Source organism: Bos indicus x Bos taurus, chromosome 17 (assembly GCF_003369695.1).
Source record: "Bos indicus x Bos taurus breed Angus x Brahman F1 hybrid chromosome 17, Bos_hybrid_MaternalHap_v2.0, whole genome shotgun sequence".
In the NCBI taxonomy this organism is placed as follows: domain Eukaryota; kingdom Metazoa; phylum Chordata; class Mammalia; order Artiodactyla; family Bovidae; genus Bos; species Bos indicus x Bos taurus.
In genome coordinates this window covers 33,437,043-33,454,832 of record NC_040092.1, presented here as the reverse complement: position 1 = coordinate 33,454,832, position 17,790 = coordinate 33,437,043, and the positions used below count along the sequence as shown (strand labels likewise).

At 39.5% G+C, this 17,790-nt stretch overlaps 1 pseudogene; it reads right to left on the bottom strand.

Moving 5' to 3' along the window:
- Nucleotides 1-1,450: 1,450 nt before the first annotated feature.
- The window catches only part of LOC113907735, a 56,273-nt pseudogene continuing 39,933 nt past the window's right edge, over nt 1,451-17,790 (bottom strand).

The window sequence follows — 17,790 nt, the reverse complement described above, 5'->3', positions numbered from 1 at the left end:
AGTTACAAAATATTTCAGAAGAAAACGGGAAATATCTCTGTTACCTGGGGGTTAAGAAGAAATTTCTCAAACAAAAAGAAAATAAACTGCAAAGGAAAAGATTAATATATAAGTCTTCATTGAAATCGAAATTATGCTTATCCAAAATATTATAACAAGAGTGACTATATAACCCAAAGCGTTCAGAAATTAAATACACCATAATAATTGAAAAAATGTTAGTGAAGACAGAGAGAATGCCTTCAAGTCAATGTGAAAATTGAAATTAAACCAGTAGAAAATTTGGGGGAAAATTTAAGTATCGGCAACTCTAGCCACTTATATGAAAAGAAGATAAAAATGGAAATAAAGACTTTAAAGGTGCTCACCTTCATCAACCATTATGCATGCTCAGTTGCTTAGCCGTGTCTGACTGTTTGTGATCCCATGGACTATAGCCCACCAGGCTCCTCTGACCATGGGATTCTCCAGGCAAGAATACTGGAGTGGGTTGCCATTTCCTCCTCCAGGGTATCTTTCCCACCTAGGGATCCAACTAACATCTCCTGCATCTCCTGAATTAGCAGGCATGTTCTTTACTACTAGCATCCCCTTGGAGAAGGCAATGGCACCCCACTCCAGTGTTCTTGCCCGGAGAATCCCAGGGACAGGGAAGCCTGGTGGGCTGCCGTCTCTGGGGTCGCACAGAGTTGGACACGACTGAAACGACTTAGCAGCAGCAGCAGCAGCAGCAGCAGCAGGGAAACCCTCATCAATCATCAGGGAAATCCAAACTAGAACCAAAGTTCAGAGTGAGACACCATTTTACTCTGATTATAGTCAAAAAAATTTTTTTCTTTAATGTGATAGCATCAGTGCTGGCAAGATTGTAAGACCCTGAGAACTGGCATGCACTACCAATGAGACTGTAAAAAGACACAACCATTTGGAAGTCAATTTCACATTCTCTAAAGCCGAGTCCGACTCTTTTGCAACTCCACTGACTGTAGCCTACCACGCTCCCCTTTCCATGGGATTTCCCAGGCAATACTGGAATGGGTTGCCATTTCCTTCTCCAAGGGATCTTCCCAACCTAGGAACTGAGACTGTGTGTCCTGCAGATTCTTTACCACTGAACAAGCAGCAAGACTACAGCACCAAAAATGAGTTGAGAGTCATATAATTTAGAATAACTTTAAAAATAGATGAATTTTTTAAAGAGTTCAAAATAATAAACACTATACTTGAGGGTGTTCTCCTAGTGCTGAAGGCTTACCTTGGGATCTTTCCAAGGGTAATGGTTTCGATGGTAATGGTTTCGATATTAATGTTGGAGACGCTTGGTGAACTTTCAGTCATGGAGCTGCTTCCATAAGCTAACTTGCAATAAACTCTCAGATCCTCTAGAAGCAGGATCTATTCACATGTGATGATTTCAAATTTTTTCCCCAGGTACCTATGAGCACTGTGATCAAGCCCAGACTCTGAGGGTATGATCTCATGATCCTGAGCAAAAGGCAGCCCCATCAGGGGAAACTCATAGAGTATTAACGTGGTTTTCATATTCAAACAAGAGGTGACTGGGGACCCCTTGAGGACATCCCAGACGTTGATGGTATAATTGTTGTATCCAGCAGGATACACTGAGGGAGAAGTCCATGCTGGAAGCTGCCCAGAGGCGATAGAGGCAACACACACATCATCTGATCCCGAAGCAAAGGCATCTCCACCCAGATTAGTACCAGACACTGTTGATGTCAGATTCTTGTGTTTGAAAGGCCTGCACACACTGTCCAGGGAACATGTCCCACCCAACGGATTTCTTGTCACATCCCTCAAACAAGGTGTTCCATGTCTCTGAGGGGGCCAGGTCCAAACAGAGTACATCGGTCCCATGCCCATGAAAAGCACGGCAGCCGCCGCCTGCTCTCCACTTTCCACAGGGCACACGTGCCGTCGCTGCTGGCTGTCAGGATCTGCACATCAGAGTTGGTGAAGCCGCAAGCTGACAGTCGGTGTGCATAGCAACAGACTTCTTTTTGGCAGCCTTGTTTCCATTTTTGTCAAACGTCAGTAGATACACAGAACACTTATTATCCAAACCACCGTATGCAGTGGCACGTCCCAACAGGGCGTATGCACACGCCACCACTCACTTGCAGTTCATCGCAACTCCGCACTCCTTGTTAGTAGTGAAGAAATCCCACACTACCACCTTCCCATCCTGCAAGGAGGTCACCATCCTCCTCTTATTCTTGAACCAGTCCATGCACAGAACCTTGTTCCCATGGCCTTTGAGGGTCCTTCTGGTCTTCATGACAAACTGTTCTGGGGCCTCCACGTGCTCGGCCACCTGGTGCAGCTCCAAGTCGGGCAGCTTGGCCCTCTCCTCCTCAAGTTTGCCCTTGAGGCTCTCAGCCTCACTCTTGAACGACACCAACATGTCATTTTCATGTAGCCCGTAGGCTGCTGTCTTCACGCGTGGACCCGCCTGGAGGGAAGCGGGATGCGAGTTAGCAGGCGGCGAAGGCGCGGACCACAGCACCGTAGAAGTGGGTCCAGCTGCCTCCCCATCCTCAGGCACATATCCCAGAGCAATGGATTTAATCTTTCTTGCTGACAAAGTCCCTTAATATTTTTGAAAAATGATAAAACTTCTTGCCAATTTTTAAATTGGCTATCATCTTTAATCAGAAATGTTTGTAATAGTTCTGAAGGATGTTAATTCCCAGTTAAATATAAATACGGCATTATTAAGTAAAACTGTTACATCTCTCTTTTTACATGTGTCTAAGGAATATGAATACAAGAATACATTTTTTAACCAACCATCCTTTATTTGAAAAAACTTAAGCTTTTCTTTAGCATTCAGAAATTTAACATGTCATGTTTCTCCTTAAACTTGTATCTCTCTTTCATCTTCCTCAAATAATTTTATCCTAAAGGAATATATTTTATATTTGGAAGTTAATCAGTAAAAAATATATGAATTTAGAAGATAAAAAAATAGTAAAGACAAAGCACTAGTGAGTAAAATGTAAACAAAAAGAAAAAAAACAAGGAGACTTCAGTTTCTGGGAAGACAGAGTAAATGTACTTCTTATTCTCCCCAATAAGGACAATTTATGAAGAAGAAAGAAGAAAGACTGTTTAGGGACCATAGGACCCACAGAATGACACAGTGGTGAGTTCCTTGGAGTATCTTATATCCCAGACATGTAGCCAAAGAAATTGGCAAACTGGAACTACCAATAGGCACATGTAAGAAGAAACTCCAACAAGAGCCTCTCTCTCTAGTCTGGCTCAATGCACATGAATCTGAGCAAACTTCAGGAGATAGTGAAGGATAGGGAAGCCTGGTGTGCTGCAGTCCACGGAGTCATAGAGAGTTGGACATGACCTAGAGACTGAACAATAACAGCCAAGGGAAACAGGAAAGGGGCAGCCTAGCAAAAGAAAAGACTTAAAATGTATATATACCTTCTCAACTTCATTCATTCAAACACCAAAGGAGGGGGGCAAAAAGTGTGGCTCCACCTCAATCATGCTAGCAAAAACCAAGTGAGGAGCCTATACCTTCATCCTTATAAGACTATAAAAGTTGCCCCAATCCCCTCCCTGCCAGGATGGTTTCAGAGATAAGCAAGTAGTGAGACAAGCCTTTCATCTCTCCTGGCTAGTGACAAGCCTACCCTGCGGTGTTAGTGGAGACCACATGGAGAACTGCAACTCCCAAACTCCTAACCCTGCCAAGCAATAATGAGGACTCTCCAACCGTGTATCAACAGAGCACACTGTTTTAAGAAACTTGTACTTCTATTTCCAACTGTCAGTGCAAGGCAAATCTTCTCCTGCTAAGGTGGTGTCAACATAAATCCATCTAAAATAGGTTTAAATAAGCTATGGTCTCACAATATCATACAAAAATGTCCAGGTAGCAATCAAAACTCACTGCTTATACCAAGAAACAGGAAGATATAAAACTGGATGAAAAAAAGAAGTCAATAGATGCCAACACAAATATGACAAAGTTGTTAGAACTATCTACGAATATTTTAAAGCAGTCATAGTTAAAATCCTTTAATAAACAACTATGGAAAACAAATGAAAAAGTAGAAAACCTCAGCAAAAAAATAAAATGTAAGAGAGATTTCTGCATGATAGTAGAGTAAGATGCTCCTTTTTTTCTCCTCTTCAATCTAAAAGTAAAGAATCTACAACTTCAAAAAGGTGCCTCTGCCCAATATACCAGAACACAGGAGAATTCCATTTATCTGCACACCTAGAGATGGGTGGACCAGAATACACAGAAGCAGGACTAGGGGAACACTGGAGGCAGTGCCTGAAATCTTGGCTTCCAGCCCTATAGCTGAGAGCCCGCAGCCCTGTAGAACTTGGTAGAAGCAGGGAAGGTAGCTCACACAACACCGGCCTCCTGGCACAGGCAGTTGGGCAGCAGTGGCAGTAGAGTCTGGAACTCCATCCCTTCAGTTGCAAAGTGAAAGTCGCTCAGTCATGTCCAACTCTTTGCGACCCCATGGACTATACAGTCCATGGAATTCTCTAGGCCAGAATACTAGAGTGGGTGGCCTTTCCCTTCTCCAGGGGATCTTCCCAACCCAGAGATTGAACCCACATTTCCCGCATTGTAGGTGGATTCTTTTCCAGCTGAGCCACAAAGGAAGTCCAAGGGCGCCAACAATTCCAGCCCTCCACCCGCCACTGGAAGCAGAAAGATCCATGAATATAACAACACATGACATGGCAGAAGTACCCATGACACCAGATCCTCCTGTACCAAATCCCTCCGGCCACAGCTACAGAGCCTGCAAATTAGGGGCACAGCAGACGAGTCCATCATTCCAGTGCTCCAAGCTGCGACAAAAGCAACGCTTGCAGCAGCAAGACACCAACAAACCTGGAGGCACAAGCACTGATACCAGGAGTACTCGTGACATCTCTGACAAGGCAGTGAAAGGTCAAAAGTGCCAACTCTCAGATATAATCAGAGACAGATGCCAAAATCAGACAGAGGTTACAATAAAGAAAACTAAGCCAATATCTATTATGAATATAGACACAAAAATCTTCAACTAATAAATATGACTGTCTATATTTAGAACCACCATAATTGTTGCATCAGCTGTCAAACATGATTCCGAATACTCTAGAGTAGGAGAAAAGGGCCATAAAAAAACTCTCAGTTAATTAAAAGAAATTATTTTGTTGTTGTTGTTCAGTCACTAAGTCTGACTCTTTGCGACCCCGTGCAGCATGCCAGGCCACTCTGTCTTCTACAATTTGCTCAAATTCGTGTCCATTGAGTTGATGATGCTAAACATCTAATCCTCTACTGTCCCCTTCTCCTTTTGCCTTCAATTTTTCCTTCAATCAGTCCTTTTTAGTGAGTTTGCTCTTCCCATCTGGTGGCCATAGTATTGGACCTTCAACTTTAGCATCAATCCTTCCAATGAATAGTCAGGGTTGATTTCCTTTAGGATTACTGCCTTGATCTGGTTGCAGTCCAAGGGACTCCTGAGTCTTCTCCAGCACCACAATTTGACAGCATCAATTCTTTGGCACTCAGCCTTTTTTAATCTTCCAGCTCTCACATGTGTACATGACTACTAGAAAAACTATAGCTTTGACTCTATGGACCTTTGTCAGCAAAATGATGTCTCTGCTTTCTAATACGCTATTCTAGGTTTGTCATAGCTTTTCTTCCAAAGAGTAAATATCTTTTAATTTCATGTCTGCAGTCACCATCCTTAGATCATATGGTTTATATTTTCTGACCAAAATGGAATCAAACTAGAACATAATAATAGTAAAATAAAAGGCAAAATTTCCAAACACTTGAAGACTAAGCAGCATACTTTTAAATAACGTATGGGATAAAGAGAATATCATAGAAAAAAAAGTATATTGATGAATGAAAATTCAGCATATGAAAATTTGTGGTTGGCACATAAAGCACAGCCAAGAGAGAGACTTATAACATTTAAATGTTTATGCTATCAAGAGGATTGTCTCAAATCAAAAGTTTTTCTCCATCTGAGATTCCAGTTGCATGTATTAATATGTTAAAGTTTGATTTTGTCCCCCAGCTCTTGAGTGCCATGATACGTCCTGCTCACTTTTATTTTTCTTTTGTGGTTCAGTTTGTGTTTCTAGTTCTAGCATTTACATTTGTTTCTTATAATTATCTCTCTGCTGAGATCCCTTACACATTAAATGCTATTGCCCACTTTTTTCACTACAGATTTTTAGCACATTAGCCAGTTATGTCAAAATCCCTGTCTGACAGTTTCAACATCCAGGTTGTACCTGAGACTGATTCTATTATTTTGTCTCGTGGCCAGATAGTTGTGGGGGTTTTGTGTTTGCGTGTGTGTGTTTACATCTTATAATTTTTTATTGCATTGCACACATATTATATAGACCAGTAGAGACTCGGGTAAATGATATTTATGCTTGTAATGTGCATATCTCTTCCTCTGTTAGTCTTTTAATGTGAAAAGGTGAGAAGGGGTGAGTCAGTTTGGTCAGAGGTTGACCTAAATTTGTTTTGGCATTGTTATGGTAACTTTCACTGTACCACTTACTTCAGCTTGCTTTAGCATGTGTTTTCAGGCAAGAATGTACCAATATTTCCAGTGGGTTTTGCTTTTGCTAGTTTGATTGTTTATCCTAGTTCTCAACTTTCAGTCTTCCATGTTGTTAGGGAAATTAAATGAATAGTCTTTTTTAGGCTTCAAAGATAAAGCAGAGGAGGCCTCTGACCTTGCTTCTAACCTGCCTGGACACCGCTCTGACTGGGAGTAACTGGGAGTGACTGCCTGGTGTGAGTGCAAGACTTGCAGCACCATAGGTAAGATGAGGGAGAAATCTTGAGATTGTTGAGACCCTGGAGCAGGTCTGGTAAACCAAGCCCCAGGCTTAACTAGTTTTATACAACAAAGTTTTATACAACAAAGCAAATAACATTAACAGGAAACCAGGCTTGCAATTTGATCACAGATTGATAATGATATCAGTTTGCACCTGTCCTGGGATTATAAGCGGGAACCCTGAACTGCAGTCTTGGAAGTCTCACCCACAGATGCACCGCTTGGGACCCTTTCCCAATTGGGACTCTAGATGTGCTGTAACACAGGACTTCCCAGTGCTGTTTAAGTCTGGATGTTGGTCAAAACCCAATTTGGTGATGTACTCTCTGCTCTTTCAATTTCTGTTTTCATTTAATGTTAGTGTGTTGAAAGTAAGCTAGATAATTCTCTAATAAATATCTGTAATATTTATTTGTATATGATGAGTGGCTTATTTTGTTAACAAATCCTTTGAACCTGAGATGAAAGTGAAAACTTTTGGCAAAACATCCTGTGTCCTTGCATCACGCAGGAGCTTTTTTCATAAGTCACTGCTATTGCTTGCTGCCCAGGGGCACAGAGAGACAAGGTGTTTATCTGTGGTCTTGTTCCAGCCTCATTCTTAGGCAAGCCCAGGGCTTAAATCTCTGGAGTGGAGCTTTGACATGCTCTTCTTTTCACATTGCAACCATACTCTGACTTGAATATTTGGTGAGCCTTGTTTGCAAGAGAGCTTCCTGCCCATTGCCCAACTATTGTGGATGCGTGCCTATTGACTTGGTCATGTCCAGCTGTTTGCATCCCCATAGACTGTAGCCCACCAGTCTCCTCTGCCCATGCATAATTGAGCTAGTGTAGGACCCTAGCACCAGGAATTTTTCTGTCTTTCCCCCTGAGATAAAAGGGTCCTTTTTTCCTTTTGCCTCTTCCCAGTTGCAATGGGTCTTCATATGTTCCTTGGGAATGACAGCATTCATTTTTCTTTCCCTATCATTATAAATATATTGTACCATATGAGAGAAATTTCTAGGAGGAGCTTCATGTCTTTCTCATAGTCACTGTTTCCCATCTCTGACTCCTGGTTCCTAGGTTTACTCATGAGCACCGCTGGAAGCTTGTGAATAAGAATTTGTGAGTGAATGTAGACTCTCTTTGTGTCTACGACTCCCACGATTTCAATACTCTCCCTTGGCCTCAAGAAATTCATTAAAAACTTTAGCTCAACAGCATCCACTATCTCTCCTTACCATGTCCTGCCACATAAGTCACTGCTTACACTTCATTTCTCCTTGGAGCAGACTGCCTATGGGTTTTCAGTTGAGCTCCCTTTGACATGAGCTCTCTGATGATCTCAAGTTCTGATTTTGTAATTTATCTGACTTTTTCTTATCTTTAGGTTGGAAACAGTCTTTTCAACTTTTTGCATCCTAGGCAAAAAGTACAAGTCTCAAAATTGTCAATTTATGATTAACATCTTGAATTTTACTCACTAGTTGTGTAATTCCTTCCATAGCACCTCATTTTTTCCTGGTTTTCTGAATGATTTTGTCCTTTCTAATATAATCTTTCTGCAAACAGCTCTCAAGTCAACACATCTCAACTACTGGTTTTTTAAACTAAAATTTTGATATTCTGTATATGGTAAGGCTATTTTAGCTATTTCTGTTTCCTTCAGTTTCTTTGGAATTTAAGTTCTTAATTTAACTTATATTGATAAATTAATAAAAATTTAACAATATTCACAATTATCTTTAAGGTTTTATTTGCTAGACATAAAATAAAATTGTTATATCATCTGAGGAATTCACTAAATAATAGTCAATATTCTAAGGTTTTCAAAGCTGTAAGAATGCAGGTGCATTCTTTACCAACTGAGCTATGAGGGAAACCCTTTTAGGTTAGGACAAATATCGGGTATAGTTTTCTGTGCCATAGGGTAGGTTCCTGTTGGTTATCTATCTTATATATAGGGTGTGTATATATTTATTCCATCTTCCCAATTTATCCCTTCCCCTTCTTCCCCTTTAGTAACCATAAGTTTATTTTCTATGTCTGTGGATCTATTTCTGTTTTGTAAGTAAGTTCATTTGTATCATTATTTTTTAGATTCTACATATAAGCGATATCATATATTTCTCTGTCTGACTTACTTCACTCAATATGATAATCTGTAAGTGCATTCATGTTGCTGCAAATGACATCATTTTATTCTTTTTTATGTCTGAGTCAATGCCACTTTTCAACAGCATTTTCTCACTTCATATCTCTGTGAAGTGAGATATCTCACATTTTGGTAATTCTTGCAACATTTAAACCTCTCTTATTATATTTGTCATGATAATCTATGACCAGTGATCTTTGATATTACTATTGTACTTGGTAACACCACCAACCATGCCCATATTAAACAGCAAATGTAATTGATAAGTGGCATGTGTGTTCTGACTGCTTTACTGATCAGCCATTCTTCTGTCTCTCTTCCTCTCCTTGGGCCTTTGGATTCTTTGAGACACAAAAATATTGAAATTAGGCCAACTAATAACCCTAAAATGGCCTGTAGGTGTTCAAGTGAAAGAGTGAATTTTGTATCTCTCTCTTTGTATTAAAAGCTGCTGCTGCTGCTGCTGCTAAGTCACTTCAGTCATGTCTGACTCTGTGTGACCCCATAGATGGCAGCCCACTAGGCTCTGCCGTCCCTGGGATTCTCTGGGCAAGAAAACTGGAGTGGGTTGCCATTTCCTTCTCCAACGCATGAAAGTGAAAAGTGAAAGTGAAGTCGCTCAGTCGTGTCTGACTCTTAGCGACCCCATGGACTGCAGCCTACCAGGCCCCTCCATCCATGGGATTTTCCAGGCAAGAGTACTGGAGTGGGGTGCCATTGCCTTCTCCGGTATTAAAAGCTAGGAATGATTAAACATAGTGAGGAAGGCATGTCAAAAGCCAAATAGGCTGAAAGCTAGGCCTCTTGTGCCAAACAGTTATCCAAGCTGTGAATGCAAATAAGTGTTCTTGAAGGAAATCAGAAATGCTACTCCAGTCAACACATTAATAAAAAGAAGGCAAAACAGCCTTATTACTGATTCGAGAGAAGTTTTAGTGGTCTGAATAGAAGAACAAACCAGCCACAACATTTCCTTAAGCCAAAACCTAATCCAGAGCCATGCCCTAATTCTCTTCAACTTTCTGAAAGCTGAGAGAGGTGAGAAAACTAGAAGAAAAGTTTACGCTAGCAGGTTAGTTCATGAGGTTTAAGGAAAGAAGCCATATCTATAATATAACAGTACAAAGAGAAGTAGCAAATTCTGATGTAGAAGCTGCAGCAAGTTAACTAGATTATCTAGCTCAGATAATTAATTAATGTGGCTACACTAAAAAGCAGACTTTTAAGCAGACAAAAAAAAAAAAAAAAAAACAGCCTTGTTGCATAGCTAGAGAGAAGTCAATGTCTGGCTTCAAAGGACTGGCTGACTTGTTAGAAGCTAACACAGCTGGTGACTTAAGTTGAAGCCAATGCTTATTTAGCATTCCAAAAGCCCTAAGGCTCTTGAGAATTATGTTAAGTCTATTCTGCCTGTGCTCTACAAGACCTCAGAAACAAGACCTGGATGACTACAAATCTGTTTACTGAATATTTGAAGCCCACTGTTAAAATACTGCTCAGGAAAAAAGACTCAAAATAGTATTGCTTATCTTTTTTTAAAAAATCAGTGCAGTAAATGCATTTTTTTGTTTGTTTGTTTGCTGGCTGCACTGAATCTTAGTTATAGCACTCAAGATCTTCATTGCCCAGTACAGGACCTTCCTTGCAACATGTGGGCTCTTAGTTGTGGCATTTGGGATACATTTTCCTGATCAGGGATCAAACCTGGGCGTCTTGCATTGGGAGCCCTGAGCCTTAGCCACTAGACTATGGGAAGTACCTATATCTGTGATTAATGGGAAGAGGTCAAACTATCAACATGAATAGGCACTTGGAAGAAGTTGATTTCAACCATCAGGATAACTATGAGGGGTCAAGACTTCATGGGAGGAAGTAACTGCAGATATGGTGGAAATAACAAGAGAACCAGAATTGGAAGTAGAGCCTAAAGGTGTGACTGAATTGTTGAAATCTCATGATAAAACTTCAACAGATGAAGAGTTTCTTCTTATGAATGAGCAAAGAAAGTGGTTTCTTGAGATGGAATCTACTCTTGGTGAAGAGAGGCTGTGAAGACTGTTGAAATGGCAACAAAGGATTTAGAATATTCCATAAACTTAGTTGTAAAATAGCAGCAGGGTTTTAGAGGATCGACTACAATTTTGAAAGAAGTTCTACTGCAGATAAAATGCTATCAAACCGCATTACCTGCTACAGAGAAATTGTTCCTGGGGAAAAAAAAAAAAAAGTCAATTAGTGAGGCAAATTTCATTATTGTCTTATTTTAAGAAATTGTCACATCCTTAAGCAACCACTACCCTTATCAGTCAGCAGCTGTCAACACTGAGTCAAGACCCTCCATCAAAAAGATTAATATTTACTGAAGGTTCAGATGATAATTAGCCTACTTTAACAATAAAGTATCCTAAAAGTAAGGTAGGTACATTTTTTAGACATAATGCTATTGCATACTTAATAGGCTACAGTATAGGATAAAAACAGCTTTTATATCCATTGAGAAAACAGATATGTGTGCAATTTCCTTTTTTCCCTTTGAGATAGCTACTTTATTGTGGCAGTCTGAAACTGAACCCACAATGTCCCCAAGGTATCCCTGAATATACTCATTGCTATTTCAGTAGTTTGTAAGCAGTTTTAAGATTCTCTAGCCAATTTCATCCATAACATATCAATCTTATTTTAATTTATTTTAAGAAAAGTATGTGTCACAAATCACCAAAATTGAGCCTTCTTATTGTGGTGGTGGTTGGTGGTTTAGTTGCTAAGTCGTGTCCGACTCTTGCAACCCCATGGACTGTAGCCTCCCAGGCTCCTCTGTCCATGGGATTCTCCAGGCAAGAATACTGGAGTGGGTTGCCATTTCCTTTAAATCATTTTTGTTAAAACCATCAAAACATTCCTGATAAGACTACAATAGGTAAGTTCATCAAATTAGATATTCTACAAATTGAACTTTACTTTCTGTGAATTGATTTGAAAACTGTATATTAGGTAAGTTTTCAACTTTGGAAGATAGAATGTTGACCAATTTACCTGCACTCATTAAACTTTCAAACATTAGAAACAACCTAAGCATCCATCAACAGGGATGCATTAAGCACATTATAATATATTCATAGAGCTCAAGTGTCCAAAAGAAAATGGTGCAGTTTCAAACAAATGACATGAACAAATCTTCAATACATAAAGAACAAAGCCAGTTACTGCCATTAATATAATTCAGTGGTTGTAAAGGTGTGATTCTAAAAGTGTGATCATCACTACCTGGGAACTTGTTAGAAAAGCAAATTCTCAAATCTCAGTTCTAACTGTGAATCAGAAACCCTGAGGGGTGCTGTGTTAATGCAAACTGTGTTTTAACAAGCCCTCAGATGACTGTGAAGCATGCTGAAGTTAGAGAACCACTGATATAATTAAAAGAGAAACTGCATATATGCATGCACAGACACACGTATATTCTTTCATATGCACAGACACATTCTCATCCTTCTGGATGCAGAGACTGCCTTCTAAAAGCACACAGGAATCCATAAGAACTGCTCTTTCTAGGCAAGAGAACAGAAGCAGGAGGGGCCCAGAGTGAAAACAAAGCTTACTGTTGATATAACCTTGTGTACTATTAGAATTGGTTTTCTGTGAATGCCTTTGACAAAAGTAGATTTTTTTCTTTAATCCTCAAGTTTAATGCTAATGAAATGTTCACAGCTATTACTCATGTAAATTTTTTTCATTTAATTTCCATGTTGAAATAAAGGAAAATAAGAATTCAGGCAGGTGGGAAAGAGAACATTTCTAAATATTTTCTGCCCTTTCCCACAGTAAGCATATTAAGTTTGAGGAAAAGGTTGCAGGTTACAGTCAAGTTACATATTTCATTGTTAGAAACCTGAAACAACTGAAGTAACAAATAGTAACTTTAATTAATAGTCATGCTATTATCTTTCTAAAGATATAACCAACGTGGGCATTTTTAGAATATCTACACGAGATAGAAAATTATTTATAAAATTTATCAGACTAGGAGTCTACAGACCATAACTTTAAATGCAATAAAAGATATCATGTATAATTCATCTCCTTCACATGGTAGTGAACTTGGCAGTAACCTCAGTTGAAGCTCAGACTCAAGCTTACATTAAATCTCTGAAGGCAAAAATTTGCAATTTTTTTTCATTCTATATGGTTTTCTGAGTTTGTGTTAAATATTTCAAAATGTTTAAAATATAGTCTTATCAGCATATCTTTAAACTTCTTTCTATTTTTAAATCAATTCTGGTAATCAACTAATTATAACCATCATTACAAAAAATATTGAGTATTTCCAAAGTTCAGTATTATTTTCTTTTTTGAGACAGCAAGATATTTTCATTTTTCAGACCACAAATCAGGTAAATTTTATATAATTTAAATTATATAAATAATTGGAAGACTATAAATCCTTGTGATTACGGTAAGTCTTAATTTCTACTTACATCAATAAAAGTTATGTAGTGGTTTAAAAACATGCCGCTGTCCCTCTGTCATGTCTGACTCTTTGCAACCCAATGGACTACAACCCACCAGGTTCCTCTGTTCATGGGATTTTCCTGAGAAGAATACAGGAGTAGTTTCTTATTTCCTTCTCTGGGGATCTTCCTGGTTCAAGGATCAAATTTGAGTCTTCTGCGACTCCTCCATTGTGGGTGGATTCTTTACCACTTAAACCAATGGGGAAGCCCCAGTTTTAAAAATAAATCCACAATTTTTTAAAAATTTCTCCCTTCAAGAGATGGAACTTTACTCTTTTTCTCTTGAGTGGACCATGCAGAAATGATGTTATTTCATTTCTGATGTTAGGTTACAAAAAGGCTGTAGCTTCCATCTTAGATACAAAAAAATCTTTCACTTAGTTCATTCACTCAGAGAATTCAACTCCTATATAGTGAGACTTCTTAGGCAGCTTGGAGAGCCCTACGTGGTGGGAAACTGAAATTTCCAGTTAACAGCCAACAAAGAACTGAAGTTTGCCAATGAAAAAGGGAGAGGGCTTAGAAATGGATCCCACTTGCACATCCCCAGGCAAGCTTAAAGATGACAGTAACCCTACGCAATCATTCACTGTAACTTTAAGACAGACCCTGAACCACAACCATCTAGCTACAGATGACTCTGACTTAAAAATCCCTGACTCATAGAAACTATAAGCTAATAAATATTTGTTGTCTTAAGCTGCTAAATTTTTGAGTAATTTGTTATGCAGAGATAAACGATTAATGTATGCCCTAAATAGTACTGTTAAATACCGTAGACATGAAATATGTGTTTCTCCAACATCACTTGCTTTGCATAATCACTCCCCCATTACAGTAAATAATCCTGCATAATCCATGACATTCCTGGTATGGCTGACTTTCATTCCCTCCTGGGCAAGGAGGCCTGGACCAGCCCAGCAAAGCAGAATACCTCAACCACGGTGACTGCTTCAGAGCTGCACGTGGAAGTTGAACTGGCCAATCAGTTCAGTTCAGTTCAGTTCAGTCGCTCAGTCATAACCGACTCTTTGTGACCCCATGGACTGCAGCACACCAGGCCTCCCTGTCCATCACCAACTCCCAGAGCTTGCTCAAATTCATGTCCATCGAGTCAGTGATGCCATCTAACCATCTCATCCTCTGTCATCGCCTTCTCCTCCTGCCTTCAATCTTTCCCAGCATCAGTGGTCTTTTCCAATGACTCAGCTTTTTGCTTCACGTGGCCAAAGTATTTCAGTTTCAGCTTCACCATCCATTCTTCCAATGAATATTCAGGACTGGTTTCCTTTAGGATTGACTGTGTTGATCTCCTTGCAGTCCAAGGGACTCTCTAGAGTCTTCTCCAACACCACAGTTCTAAAGCATCAATTCTTCAGTGCTCAGCCTTCTTTATAGGCCAATCAGAATCCCCTCAGATAATATTAAGAGTTATTTGGAAAAATAACTCCTCTGAGAACAGTAGTCTAAGTGTCACATAAGATTAAAGCTGCCAGACCATCTTTACACTCCATGGAAAAAAAAAAAAGTTTTCTGAAAATGAAGCCAAGATAACAACATGAAAGCAAACAGATATGAAGCAAAAAGAGAGGGTTGTTCTCATCACATTTTTAAACCTCTGTATTGTAAAATCTACATTTTACCTCCCAGTTAGGTGAGCTTTTCCATACATTAGCTATTTCAGGAAGTCAGATAGGGTTTCTGTTTCCAAATGAGTCTGAATGAGTCAACTGAATGAGTCCTAATAAATTTGACAAATTTTATAAACTCAAAATATACCTTAGACTCTTGCTTCTGGCCATGATGAATTAACACAAATCAGATTTATTCTGTCACCATAAACAATTTAAAATAAACAAAATGTACAAAACAACAGCTTTCAGCTTTGGACAAAAGTCATCTCAAAAAAGTGATTTCAGAGAAAAAGGAAACAAATGAAGGGAGACCTAAAATTCCTCCAGCCTACCATCTGCAGAGTTCCTAGGCCTCAGAATAGTAGAAACCAAACAGATATGTCCTCCTGAATTGAAGAGATTGAGCTGAGAATTTGTGGAGTCCAAAGAAGCTAAAGTTTGTAGATCAGCATAAAAAACAGGGAGTGCTACACAGAGAGAGTGTGAATTCTAAAAATAGGCAAAGAGTTTCTCTAGTACTCAGCTGAGTGCTTTTTTTAAATTAATTTTTATCGGAGTATAGTCACTTTACACTGGTATGTCAGTTTCTGCTATACAGCAAAGTGAATCAGTCAAATGTATACATATATCTCCTCTTTTTTTTTTTTTTTAATTTCTTTGCCATTTCAGTTCAGTTCAGTTCAGTCGCTCAGTCGTGTCCAACTCTTTGCAATGCCATGAATCACAGCACGCCAGGCCTCCCTGTCCATCACCAACTCCCGGAGTTCACTCAGACTCACGGCCATCGAGTCAGTGATGCCATCCAGCCATCTCAGCCTCTGTCGTCCCCTTCTCCTCCTGCCCCCAATCCCTCCCAGCATCAGGGTCTTTTCCAATGAGTCAACTCTTCTCATGAGGTGGCCAAAGTACTGGAGTTTCAGCTTTAGCATCATTCCTTCCAAAGAAATCCCAGGGCTGATCTCCTTCAGAATGGACTGGTTGGATCTCCTTGCAGTCCAAGGGACTCTCAAGAGTCTTCTCCAACACCACAGTTCAAAAGCATCAATTCTTCAGTGATCAGCTTTCTTCACAGCCCAACTCTCACATCCATACATGACCACTGGAAAAACCATAGCTTTGCCATTTGGGTCACCACAAAACATTGAGTAGAGTTCCCTGTGCTATAGCTTCCTAGGTGGCCCTAGTGGTAAAGAACCTGCTTGTCAATGCAGGAGACATGAGAGACACGGGTTTGATTCCTGGGTGGGGAAAATCCCCTGGAGAAGAAAATGGCAACCCATTCCAGTATTCTTGCCTGGAGAATCCCATGGACAGACGAGCCTGGCAGGCTAGTCCATAAGGTCAGAGTCAGACATGACTGAAGTAACTTAGTGTGCATGTGCTATACAACAGGTTATCATCATTAGTTATCTATTTTATACATAGTATCAATAGTGTATATGTGTCAATACCAACCTCCCAATTTAGCCCCCCTGTACCCCTTGGTATCGATATGTTTGTTCTCTATGTCTGTGTCTCTATTTCTGCTTTGCAAATATCATTATCTATACCTTTTTTCTAGATTTCACATATATGTGTTAACTTACAATATTTGTTTTTCTCTTTCTGACTTACTTCACTCTGTAGGACAGTTTCTAGGTCCATCCATGTCTTTACAAATGACCCAGTTTTGTTCCTTTTAATGGCTGAGTAATATTCCATTGTATATATCTACCAAATCTTCTTTATCCATTCAACTGTCAGTTGACACTTAGGTTTCTTCCACCTGGAAAACACATAATTCAAAAAGGCACATGCACCCAAATGTTCATTTCAGAACTATTTTACAATAGTCAACTCAACACTTTTTAGCACTTGCATGTGAGGTAACTACCAGAGGTTGGTGAAACAATTCCAGACATCATTGTAGGCTGGAAATAATCCATCTTCCCAACAGCTAGAGTGTAGAAATCTCTTTATGTATGAGGCAACTGGTTATGTATTCAAACCATAATAGAGCCAAATTAGCTCTGGGCTAAAGGTTACTCTGCTGTTTTCAAAGAACTTAGGTAAATTATAGAATAAGCTTCAAAAATCTGTGAAAGAATACAAAAATTCTAGAACCAGACAACATAAAATTCACTAAATCACTCTGATAATTTAACGGTATACTGGCAGCCCTCAGCAGTATATGGGATTCTCCAGGCAAGAACACTGGAGTGGGTTGCCATTTTCTTCCCCAATGCGTGAAAGTCAGGTCACTCGGTCGTGTCTGACTCTTCGCGATCCTACAGACTGCAGCCTACCAGCTCCTCCGCCCATGGGATTTTCCAGGCAAGAGTACTGGAGTGGGGTGCCATTGCCTTCTCTGTATAATATATGTAATGTGCATATTTTAGAAAACTTATGAATTTTTGCCTAACTAAAAAATTTATGACATTTTGATTCCACTTGTTTGACTTAGTATGAATAGGATACTAGATTTCCAATTTAGTGGAAAAATAGATATGCTACAAGCAGCAAAGGTTTACTGAATATATAGCACAGGGAACTATAATCAATATCTTACAATAACCTGTAATGGAAAATAATCTGAAAACTAATATGTGTGTAACAATCACCTTCCTGTGCACCTGAAACATTGTAAGTCAACTATACTT